The sequence below is a fragment of the Cyanistes caeruleus genome, chromosome 18, assembly GCF_971803275.1.
Source record: "Cyanistes caeruleus chromosome 18, bCyaCae1.hap1.1, whole genome shotgun sequence".
In the NCBI taxonomy this organism is placed as follows: Eukaryota; Metazoa; Chordata; class Aves; order Passeriformes; family Paridae; genus Cyanistes; species Cyanistes caeruleus.
The window spans coordinates 6966131-6978746 of NC_141718.1; the positions used below are offsets into that span (position 1 = coordinate 6966131).

A 12616-nucleotide genomic window follows, 5' to 3' on the forward strand; every position below is an offset into this window, starting at 1 on the left:
CAAACTTGTCAGTTCCCATCTGGAGCTGCATTCACTCATCTCTGCCTTCAGCTTTAAAAAGAGTGCTGTTTGTGGAACCACAAATGGAAAAGCACAGTGTGCACAACCCTGGGCCACACAGCCCAGGGATGGGATCCATTTGAAAAGTGCAGCAAAGACAGCAATTGCAGCTTTATTACACTGACAGGGACTAACAGAAATCTGACCTCCTTCTGCCCAGGCTCCGAGACAAAACTCTCTTCCAACTTCTCTTTAATGCTCCCAGAAGGACATGTGCTCCAAGTTCCAACAGCTTTTAGGTTTTTGGGAAGCAGAGTTCAATTGAGAGGTACTAATTACAGCCAGTTTCTACATAATGAACCATTACAACACACACAGCTGCTTCTTTCCCCCCATGGTTTTAAAGCGCTCAAGCCACTACCAAAGCCTTTGTTCCTTATAGCCTCTCTAAGTGTCTATCCCTCAGCTTAACCATTTACATGTTGCTCAAAACTGTCTGTAACATCTCTTTGTTTTGGCTGTTTCCCCTTCAGTTCCTGAACACCTGAACACCATTTATGACAGCTAAAAATATGCAGAGATATTACTGTTGTCTGAAAGAATCTCAGAGCTGCCTCTTACCTGCAGTCAAGCATGCAGGAGACAGTCACAGATCTTGTCTTGGCAGCTGTTTTGCTTACTAAGCTACTTTTACTCCTCCTACAAAGAAAGGGTTTCTTTCTTCCCCTCTTCTTCTATCCTGAACCTTGAAATGTTGGTACCCTCTTGGGTCAATATCACCTTGACTCTGGAGCCTCTAAACCAGCACATTCTGACCATTGGTATCTGTTGGTGCAAATGACTTTTATTGCATTGCTTCTTATTCAGATGGATTTTTCATTGTATCTGCAGTGCTTTGTGCATCTTCAAATCCCACCTGCTGCACCTGTTATATCCATAATGACACCCTCATGGCTCTTTGGTGCCTCACATCCACTGAGCATAGGACATTTCTTTAGGGCAAGGATTATGTACTGCTTAGCATATTCTACCTCTTATTAGGCACAGGATAAATGATTATATTTTAAAAGGGACATTGTCACATTCAGGCCCTCAGAATTTTAGACCACTTTTAAATGATCATGAACGAGTGATATTTCTTTTGCATTCTTTCACTGTTTAACCCTCTCAATATCCAACAGCACCAAACAGACTCACATGTTAAAAGATGTAACCCACCCCTGGGATCTTTAGTTCCTGTGAAGCAACACATCAAGCTCCATGAAAATCTCTTAGCTGGTCACTGAATCACAATCCTAGAAAATGGTTTATTGGTTATGTTATACTCACACTTTAATGTAAAAGATAAGCGTTTCTCTAAGTCAGTATTTAAGTGAGACATTAAATGAGCTCCCTAAAGGCTTTAGACAGGTCCTTTTATTTTTTTTGTTGTTGACTTATATAGCCAATATATGACAAATGGAAGTAATTAATTCAAACATAAGTCTATATGAATAGCACCTTCATTTTAGGGGTGAAAAAAATTAGTTCTATAAGACTGATGCTGTAACTTAACATGAAAACAAAGGTTGTTTTTGATCAACCTCCACCTAAAAGGCTTGACACTGAGAATTTCAGTTTAACTGGGAACACAAGTCACTGGGTAGATTTAAATACGACTTGCTTGACTGCCCTATGCCCCATGGAATCTAGGAACTGACATGTTCTGAACCACTTCCAAGCCTGGTTGGATTGCACAGGCAGAGGAAGGAGTAGAGAGCAGAAAAACATCCCATTACAATCAATTCACCATGCATTTCCTAGCCACTTGAATTTGTAGTGTGAAACTTTGCTCTGAAGAGGAGGTAAAATAAATCAGCAGCTACCTATAAAAAAATCCTCCTTCTGAGTTCAGTTTAAAGCCCAGGAAATCCAGAGGAGAAGAACACCAGTATTTAAGCTGAAGAGTGAATCTCACCCTAGATAAAGCTAATCCACCCCATCAGGTCTGACTTTTATCCATAGTTGAAAAGACACTTTGATGAGAGAATGTTTTGTATTTCAAATGCATCTGTTTTGTATTTCAAATGCATCTCAATTCTTATGAAATACCATGCAAGGCAGGATGTCTCCTAAACCTCTCCAAGAGAGACTGCTTTTCTTTACAAATCAAAATGAGGACTGAAGTGAACCCTGGGATCTGGTTCAGACAGTTTGGGGTTTTATTACTCATAAGTAAATCCCCTCCTGGGAAAAAGGGGAAATAATGCTTCCTATTTGCTATACTACCATCAGCAAGGCATTGGGTTTTACCTGTAGTGGAGGGAGGGAGGAAGGAAAAAAAATAAACTCAAAGAAACAGGTGGCAAGTAGATAGAACTGGGTTTACTATCTGTGCTTAGTAGGACAATGTGCTAACACCTCCTGTACCCACATAAACCATCTGAAAATCTCTCAGGTATTTGCCTCTCATGTTTGATTCCATTTTCAGTATCTATCCTGTAAATTCTGTCCGCCTGATCAAATGCCGGCTCCCTTTCCAGACCTTTCTCTCCTATGCTTTAAGAGGGGTACAAGCAGAGGAATGTTCCAGAACATCAACAGTCAATTACCACAAGCATTTCCTTCAAAAGTGGTACTGTGGCACTTGGTAACAGCTGATTTTATATTGAGCATAACCTGTTTTATTAACAGAATAACAAACTTCAGCTTTCAGCTAGTAAGACTCACTAAATTTTCAATTTCTACCTTTACATTTAAACACTGCTGGCAAGAGACTTGGTACAGATCATGTAACGCAGGAAGCTTTGTACTTTGCAGACACACTTATTGGAAATGAGAAATTAGGTCCACCAGCGTCCTGTCCCTGAAAGGAAACAGCTGGGGTATGTAAGCAGAAGTTAGGCAGAATGCATCTGATCATAGCTTATATCACGTGCTTCAAAAGCCCAAGTTATTGCATTATTTTGTGGGAAATATTAGGGAAATAAGGCCTGCAGTTTCAAAATATAGGCCAAATTTTCAATACTTGAATGCTAAACTAAGGCAGTCTGTTCTATATTGTTTCAGATATAATCTCCAAAAATAGAATATTCAATCATGTGTATGATCAATATCTAGTGTCAACGAAAGCCCATTGGGTATTTTATGGAATTTAGAAACAGATTTAAAGTCTTTTAGGAATGAAGTACAGAGATACAGATCCTCTTTGGAGAAACTGATGCATGCTATGGGTACTCCACAAGACTGAAGCACAGAATTTGGGACTACGTTTTAGAAGATTTGAGATGTTAATAAGTATTTATTAAGCTCTTTTCAAGATTTCAAGTCCAGTGAGTAGGGAGAGGGGGGAGAAAGTATGAAACTGTAAGAACTTATTTTGTCATCACCCAAACACATGTACAATATTCTGTAGAATCTTGCCCAGCCATCTTGGTAAGTACCACCGAAAAATGCCTAAAAATTCATTCTAATCTTCTTCAAAAGTTTAAATCTCTTTATTTATATATACAGATACCCAAGTAAGCAGTAGTTCTGGCATTATGACTCCAGCATATCACTGATTTAACTCTGCGACACTTGGGATTCCCTACAATCCAGGTCTCTGCAGGCACAGAAGTCTTTGGTCTGAACACATTGGCTGTGACTGACATCATTTTACTGTCGGATCAGCTTTTCCCAGATCTAAATTGATAATTTCAATTCCAGCAAGAGGTTTAAAACTGTACTGTTTGAGATGGTTTACAAAAAGACAGAAGCTCTGAAGGAAGCAGAATTACTACAGAGACCCAGAAGCCTATGCATAATCTTATTTTGTTCAACTGCATTGTAAATCCACCCACCATCCCACAAAAATAACAGATTGCACTATTCTGTTTCTTGGATGAGATTTGCAAATACTTTCTAGTTGGCCAAAACACGCTCCAAGACTTTTACTAGCAACTTCACCAACAGAAAAACTGACATGCCTCTGGTAGCACAGAGAGCAGTCCCAGTATGAGATACGTAATAAAGCACTCGGCCTTTCAGCCATCCGGGCAGTTCAAAGGAAACACTGCCAAATATCCATCTTGAATGTGTTAGCTAAAACACCCCCAGCCAGCAAATGATCTACAGAGCGTAACTGGATGTTTGCATGAAGCTTGCAGATTTAAGAAGTATCCACAGATTTGTTTCAATCTACTAAAACTGACTAAAAGCCCTTCTTTTAAGTATTGCACTCCTTGTAGATAAAACCTTTCATTCCTCTATTACATGGTACATTATAAAATTATATACAGCTTCAACTGTGCTAACTCATAAAGCATACATTTGATTTCCTGAACACTAAGATCTGAAACAGTGGAAAGCTGGTCATCAGTCCTAAGCCAAACCCTTCCCACTAATACACCTTCCTGAGCTCTTCTGCAGAACTTTGCCACCACAATAAAGACACATTTTCAAAAGAGCTCCTTTTAAAGCATCTCTGGAGTGGCAGCTCCCAGGCTAGAGCTGTGTGAAAATACCGTAGGCTTGTAAAGTCTCTCCCTAGACCAGTACTATGAAGTGTAAACTGCAAAATTCTACAGAAATCCAATGAAGAAATAACATTACTTGGTACCTAATAAGAGCATACTGCTACTGAGTCCTGCATTTCTCCAGATCAAAAGGCAGCAGCTGGTTATGCTCATCTGTTGACTGAGATTTGGGTCAAGCTTTGCACAGGGCAGCCTTCACAGCCTAACACCTTTCTGCTGCATTCCACAGCCAGGAGATTAATACAGCAGCAGGGTCTCTGCTAGGTTAGGAAGCCAGAGTAATTACCAGTCATTTAGTGCTAATGGCTATTCAAACCCTTGAACTACTATCAGAGAAGATATTAATTCAACTCCTGCTTTTTGCTAACCGAAAGCTAGCAAGTCTGCCCTGTGTTACAGTGAAGAGTCTATTTAAATCCCACTGGAAATAATGGGGCTAAAGCATGGCAAAGAGTTAAGGAAATGGAGTCCAGACTTTAAAAGAAGCACAAGTATTGCTGATGCCTTCTTCTAACGCAGTTTGTTTTTTTTTTTCTTGGAATGTCATCAGCCTTGTACAGCAGTCTGAGAAAAGCTCACTACAGAAAAAGAACACTAGAAGAACTCCTACCTCTAGAAATCAAGACTTCAGCTCACAGCCCTGACTGTATCAGGGTTATACAGGAAAGAACATGTGGTGGCTTTGAGCCATTTCCCACTCTATCCACCATTTCTTCCCAGTGATCCTGAGAAGTTCAAATCTGCTCAACACTATTTCAGTTATTGCTTGAATAAAAACACTCTTGCCAAAGCAGAAAAGGGAAATCAAATTCGGCAGATTTTTCTCTAACTATAACTTTGTCTAGTACAACCACTTTCATTGCAGTTGCTGCACTGAAATTATTACCTGTGAAACAATACCCTTTTGAAAAAGCCACTCTAGAAGCATATACAGTCTTGGTGTGTTTTAGGAGAGACTGCAAACAATGTGAATCATAGTCAAGAGTGATTCTTTAAAGAATTCCATTCCTTAGTTGTCCTGTAGCATCTCACATTCATGTACTCTCCTAAAAACCATCAGGGGAATTTTATCACTGATAGAATATTGAATGTAATCACAAAGATAACTACAGCCTGTGAAATAACCTGGAAGCAACTGCAAACTATCTGCTGGAAAGTGTTAAGGCCAGTCAGCCAGGGAAGGGGAAGAAAAAACTGAACCTTTTTTGTACTGCATACAAAATGCAGTTCATCTGGGTCTACTTTGCTGCCAAGATTTTATCATGGCTGAGTTTGGGTTTTGTTTTTCCCTTCAAAAGATTAGTGTCCAAGCATATGAATACATGGTATTTGTTTTGCTGTCAAAACATAAATACCATATGTTTTATCCAGCAACACAGTTCATTTCAAATATTCATCAGAAATGGAAGACATACTGTAAGCAAAGCCATTCCTCAATTAGGCAGCAGAGTCTGGGGCAAAATTTCTGACTTCCAGTTCACCCTATAAAGGCTGGTTATTTTATACTCCACAAGAAAGTAGTGATACATTCTCTGCTCTTCTGCTGTTTGAGATCCACTCAAAGTCTCCCACAGTGCATGTGTTTTCTTTAAAATTTCGTCCCCGTCCTTAATTACTTTCTCAAAGGGAACTGTCAGTGTGAAGAGGCCCATATATTTACTCGATTTATAGCCTTTTATTAGCTCCCCCTGCATGTGATGCCAAAGGCTTTTTTTCCCCAAGTTTCTTCAGTCCTTCCTTAAAGCAGAAGCAGATGCTGAGCATTGTCAGCACAGAAATACATGTTCTGATTTAAACCACCCTATCCCATTATTTATAGGTAATTTCAATTCTTGCAGAAGTTTGAATACCACTTTCTTGTGGATAGTAGAAGAATGGCTTAGGAGTTTAAACTAACTTGTTCCCAGACCCCTCTCACTATGAATTATTCCCTCTGCATGTACAAGCAGCCCATTTCAGAGTAGAGCTGAGCAGGAGAGGATTTCCCCCAGCAGCACAGCCCAGAGCTCTCACTATGCTACTGCTGAAAAAGCCCTGCCTTTTCCCCAAGTAAAGCACAATTAAACACCAAGGCCATTGCATGTGCTGATATATTAGAAAGCCCTAAGTTACCTGACCAAGAACACCACCAAGCAGTGCTCCAGGTGCACACTGTCCTCTATATCTAATCTTTCTCTAACACAGATAGAGCTCCTACACTTCCAACACATGTTCAAGTCTGCTCAATTTTTTTTCCCCTCCTTTAGAATTGATTTCTCAGTCATGGTACAGAATAGCCATGATAAACAGCATGTCTCAATCCTCAAGAACACAAGAAAAGTTGAGTCCCATTCTTTTCCAAATGCTATAAAATTCACTTGCCAAGCAAAGCCTGCAGCTTCAGAGCCAGCAGCACACAACTCCTGGATTAGCAGTTAACCAGCTCCCAGCCACTGGGTAGACAGATTTGTGCACATCCATTCAATGGACTTCATTCCTTGCCTTGACCAGACAGCAAGTCCACAGCACATACCAACTTGGGTATTGTTAATTACTCCTCCTTTCTCTCTGTATCCTTCTCGTTCTGTAATCCAATTAGCTCAGCTCATAAAGAACAAGTGATTTGTAGCACAATCCAAAATAAAAATATTAAAAACAATTACTGGCTATGTGCAGTAACATCATGATCCTGTTAGAGCTTTTTTCAGTCAAGTTTCCTATCCAGCATATTGTTCAGACATCCACATCTTCTAGTACCTGTCTGGACCAAAGTCAAACTGTACATTAAAAAGGTGAGCCCCTGAACACACCTGTAACACTCTGGTACATCCTAACTTTCAAATTTTCCATAGGATCAATCACAGTAGTTCCAGTTGCCTTGGCAAAAATCTCAGTTATGCACACTGGATGCTTAAATTCAGAAAAACAGACCTCAGCCATCAAAATTCACCCTGGAGATTTTATTACTAAGAGCAAAAAACCCCACAGTTTCCTTTTCCAAACCAAACAAAATCCTGGAGTAGTTTCAGCACACTAGTCCAACACCTGAAAAGTTCAAAACATTATCTCCTGTTTGGACATGGCTTTCACTCACACATCCCTCATACACAAATTATGTAAAAAACCATTTAGGTGCAGTAGAAGGAGGGAACAACAAACTGCTGGATCAAACACTGACGAAGAAACAAAGTAGAGAGAAATGCAGGTCCTGCTTGATGAGTTTGAGACTGGATGGGATGAGGAAAAAGTTGAACTGCTGACTTCTGAACGAAGTTTAATGTCCTACTTCTATTATGGGTGTTTTTATTTACATATATATGTATGCATACATATATATGCATGTGTGTATATATGTATAGATGTTAATACTGCATAAACCATTGAAAACACTATAAGAAGAAATTAATTTTCCTGGCTCCCTACTCAACTGCCTCAAACTCTTACTGAAGCATCTTAACAAGGAAGCCAAAAGGCATCCAAAATGACATTTTCTCAAGTGTTTTAATTCCAGAAACATCACCACAAGAAACGGGGTCCTATGCACAGTCCATTTAGACTTCAACTAATGGATCTAGCAATTGGTTTTTTAATCTTAAGAGAGATGAGAGACAGGATCACTCCTCATTCCTTAGTAATACTGAGGCTGCCTGGAACTGAGCTCTGCAGCAATGCATTTCTACTGATGCTTTATTGGCCCAGCAAGCTATTTAAAGGTTTTGACAGTTTTTGACAGTTATGAATTTGCAGTCATTTCTCCCTGCAGCTATTTTCTGATCTTTTCAGCATTCTTTCCCCTTCCTTCCCACCTGACTCCTCCAAAGATCCAAGCAGCTGAACAGCAAGTGTACAAAGCCACATCTTAATCCTGCCTAATAGACTCTTGTGCAGGGTACTAAGAATGATTGTCTCAAAAGCAGTAACCTTCAGTGAGGCAATGCAGAGGTGTTTATGCAACAGTGTCCCCTCAAAGAGCATTATATAAGCACAGTTTTCACAAGGACTGCCAGAAGAATGAGGCATCAGCAGCTCTTGAGACCCCAGCCCAACACATCTGTAAGCTAATTTTACACCCAAGACTGTTTAAATAAAGAGTTATGGCATGTGTGAGAATACACACCAGTGCTCCAGCATCGTCTCTGATACAACTCAAACCTTATGAAATTGCAATTTTCAGATGTACGTTGAAGATATGCACTAGTTCATACCCAAACCTACTTGACTGCAAAGAAACTATCAGGAGTATGAAATTGGCCTGGTCAGCCAGGCCTACATAGATAAAAAAACAGTTATCTAAAACACGTGTCCTACACACATCCTCCCACTTACAATATACTTGCAAAACAATCTGATATGATGGAAAAGGAAAAATCATTCCCTTAACATCCTATCTGGGCAGACCATTTAATAGCTTTTTTTCCAGAAAGGGAATATATTGCCAGCTTTGTAGCTACATCTGTGCTGTTCTTTGTTAGAAATGCTCCTCCAGTATCTCAGAAAAACAGCAAATATGTGAGAGACAGAGGAGGGAGATGTTGGCAAAAACAAACTTCAGAAAAACACACAAAGAAAGCCAAAACATGCAAAGTCTGGAAGATCTTACGGTTTTTACACCGGTACTTTGTCCTGCTTGCTTCACAATGGGTGTTCAAGAAGAGGGGAAGGATGGAATTATAAAAAACAACAGAAGCTTGGGCTCCGGGCCCACAGGAGTGGAACTGAAGTCTAAGATAAAGCAGAAGCAAACTACAAAAGAACCCAGATGTGGCCTTGCTAGAAAGAACTGACAGATGCTGAGGTACTGCCCTTCATCATCCCTTTGCTAAAAATATGGGCCAGATCCAGAATTCTTTCAAAATAACTGGAATCATTCCACTTAAATTCAGTAGGTTTTGGATCAGATCTATAATTGGGCCAAAAGCAAACTCACCATTTGCTGGTCAAAGCTCAACAGGAGCTTTTAAAATATGTACTTTCCTTTGTAAGGGCAGCTCCTACTGAAAAAGCAACAACAAAGGCAATTGTTGGCTGATTCTTTGGTGGACCCTCACTATAGCTTGGCAATACACAAAAAAATATTTTTGTATCTGTTATTTAAGACTATTATAAGTATACTGACTGTACCATTGCTGAAGAATTAAGTTACCATAAACTGAAGAAATAAATAAGAACTTATTAATACAAATAAAACTTTTGAAAACTTAGAATCATAAAAATCCTTTAAAATTAGTGTCCCAATGAAACATTTCTTCAAGCTGTAACATGGACAAAAGGCTCCACTTATACAGGGTGGCTTTCTTTTTATTTGTTTAGAAAGCTTTACAGCTATGGTCTGTTAGAAATCTTAAAAAAGCAGCCTCCTCAAAATGCACCTTTTCACTTAATTTACAGTCCTCCTAAAACAGGGTCTTTTCCTGCAAACACATTCTTGTGCTCCATACCTAAAGAATAGGATATCATTGTAAATAATGTGTGCACTAGGAAGGAACTGTTATGTTTCCAATACAAAGTGAAATCCCAAAGACTAGGCAGAATATCCTCCCAAAAAAGAAAACACTGCTTAGCCTCCATAAGAATGCACAATGAACTTTGCCCAGTGGACTGGCTGGCACAGAGGTATATGACCTCAGTGATACTAACACAACATCATTAGTATGAGAGGGAAGCCATTTCTTCCACTGGATATTAAACAGCAAAATATTTCACTGCCTCTAGTCCTTCCTCTAGAGGAAGATAAATCACTGCTGATGTGAAGTTTCCCTCCAGAAAATGTTTTATAAAGCATACTTTAAAAAAAATAAAAAAAAATAAAAAATGCTGCTAAGCTGTCTTATTTCTAAAGCTCTGCCAGAGAAACTGCTCTTGCTATAAAACTCTTGTTCCCCTGGACAAAATATTCAGTCTTAGCCACAAAAAGAGAGAGAGTTTCTTATCGGCACAATTTGTGCAGGTATTAAAATCAGTTTCAAGTTCTCCCATTAAAAGATGCAAGGTGAAACAGCCTGGCAGCTGGATTTGTAAGCAACATGAAGCATGTCCAGCAGAATTGTGTTCTAGAGGATCCTCAAGCCTAAATGGGAGATGCTGCCAGCCTGCTTTTGCCAACTTTTGAGGGGGATCATTTCACTAAAACCAGAATCAGACCCTTTCCACAATTGGGCTGTGTAATAGCAATGCAAAATGCTTTGATCAAGCCCTTTATTAGGGACACGCTGGAAGGGACTTAAGGAAAACAGCACGTCTGTCCTCCTTCTTTTGTGGAGAAATTGTTTAATTGTTTCTATAGACAAAAGTGTTACAAAAAAGGAGTCCGAAGTTAGTCACACACTTGTATGAAATTGTCCGACTACCTCCTAATAAGGCAAATTCACAAGTGGAGAGTAAAAATGAGCTCTCTGGCTTGCACCACTTTCAGTAACTCAAGGGGAAAAAGGCTTCATCAGTATCCCACAGATGAGAAGCAAGCCAGAGAAGGGGCAGGGGGGACTATAGGGTCTTTAAAGCACAGCCCTGCCAAGTTCAGCTTTTTCTTGGTTCCAAACCACTCCAGTACTCCAGGGTTTTCACCAGAATAACTCATTTCAAATGAACAATAGCATTCTAGCATTTTTATGGTCACACCTGCACACACATTTAGGAGGTCCATTTCCTGCCTTACTGTATACAAGCACAGTGAGGCTCCTAATTTGTTTATTGCTCTCCAGACCATATTTTTATACTAATGGAGAAACAAGATGTACAAAGTGATTAAAAAAAATAAAAGAAAATAAAGAGAGAAGGGAAATATATTAATTATTCCAAATGCTAGTAGCTCAGGAAATGTCTGTGATTTACAAGTAGGCAGCCCAAACATTTGATGTGCAGACAGCCACCTTTGCCAAGAGTCCATTTTTTAACCAAACCACCCAAAATTCAGCCATTATAGGACTTCCAGCAATCATCCAAAATACTACACAGCATCCAACAGATCTTATCTTCCAGGTGTATGCAAGCATCTTTTGTTTAGTTCCTCCAGCCTCAAGATTCCTTAAAAAAAAACTGGCCAGGGGAATGCCTCTCAGGATCCTCAGCTATGCTCCTCCCTAGACTCTACCTGGCAGACTCACAAAGAGAAGGAGACTTCCTTCCTCTGATGGAAGAAGTGCAGCACAGGAGCTGGACATCACCTCACGGCTGCAAGAAAGGAGAGGAAATATTGGCTTCTTTTACATTCCCTGCATAGGACAAGGGATTTCCCATTGATAGGGACACATGAAATAGCTTGGCAGCTAGCAAAAACTAACTGTAAGGAAAAGGAAGGCTTTAGAATGGTGGTGACCACAATCACAACATAGATAAATGCAGAGAAATCAACAGCACATAGATGCTACTACTGAGCCTCAAAGCATTTGCAGTGTTGCTGCCTCTCTACATTTTCCATCACGATTTCTTAATACTCCTCCACTCAGAACAAAAATAGTCTCTTCAAAATGCCAAATGTGCATGGCAAACATATGCCAAATGTGCATGGCTTCTACACCTCATTTTAAAATCAAAAAATGAGGAAATGAGACTGATCTGTGACAAACAGCAAGACAGTCCAGTTTAGCACGTTCTCTCTCCCATCTAAGCTTTTTTGGGAAAGGAAACTGTAGATGTAAGGACTTGGGAAAGAATATTCACCGCAGCATCAACAAAAGCAGATTTTTGACAACAGCAATAAATGAAATGAAATACTTCCCTGCATCAAAGCTGTCAGCCCCTTCTGAAAATTATTACAAAGACACAACAGTTCCCAGGAAGACCATCATCACAGCTCAGCTTTGTGAGACAGTGCCATTCCCTTCTCACTCCTCTTAACAAACACACGACTATCACTGAATTTTATTAGTTGAGCCTCTATCCCCAACTTCCTGACTATTATGCTTTAAACTCAGTTCAGGTAGATATCAGCAAGTTTGCTTTAGGGAGACTGAGGCTCTTGCTGCCCAGCACCCTTCTGGAACCTCAGCATTGGCTTACAGCAAGACAGGGTAAAGCACAGAGTAAGACAGAGGAAAATATCTCCTGTGGGTGGCCACATGCTTGGCATGAGCAGCTCATCACTTCCTGAAATTCTATCATTTGTCTCATCTTTCTTTCCTCAAGGTCACAAATCAGCTTTA

The 12616-nt window shown here is 39.8% G+C and overlaps 1 protein-coding gene across 20 annotated transcripts in view; it reads right to left on the reverse strand.

Moving 5' to 3' along the window:
- Positions 1 to 12616, reverse strand: part of ZDHHC8 (zDHHC palmitoyltransferase 8) — a 116279-nt gene that overhangs the window by 73025 nt on the left and 30638 nt on the right. The window contains exon 6 of one of the 20 annotated variants that reach the window (XM_086856197.1): positions 11579 to 11645. The exons of the other annotated variants lie outside the window; for them this stretch is intronic. The gene's annotated coding sequence lies outside the window, so the exon portion shown is untranslated. The remainder of the gene's footprint in view (positions 1 to 11578; positions 11646 to 12616) is intronic. 20 annotated transcript variants of the gene reach the window in all.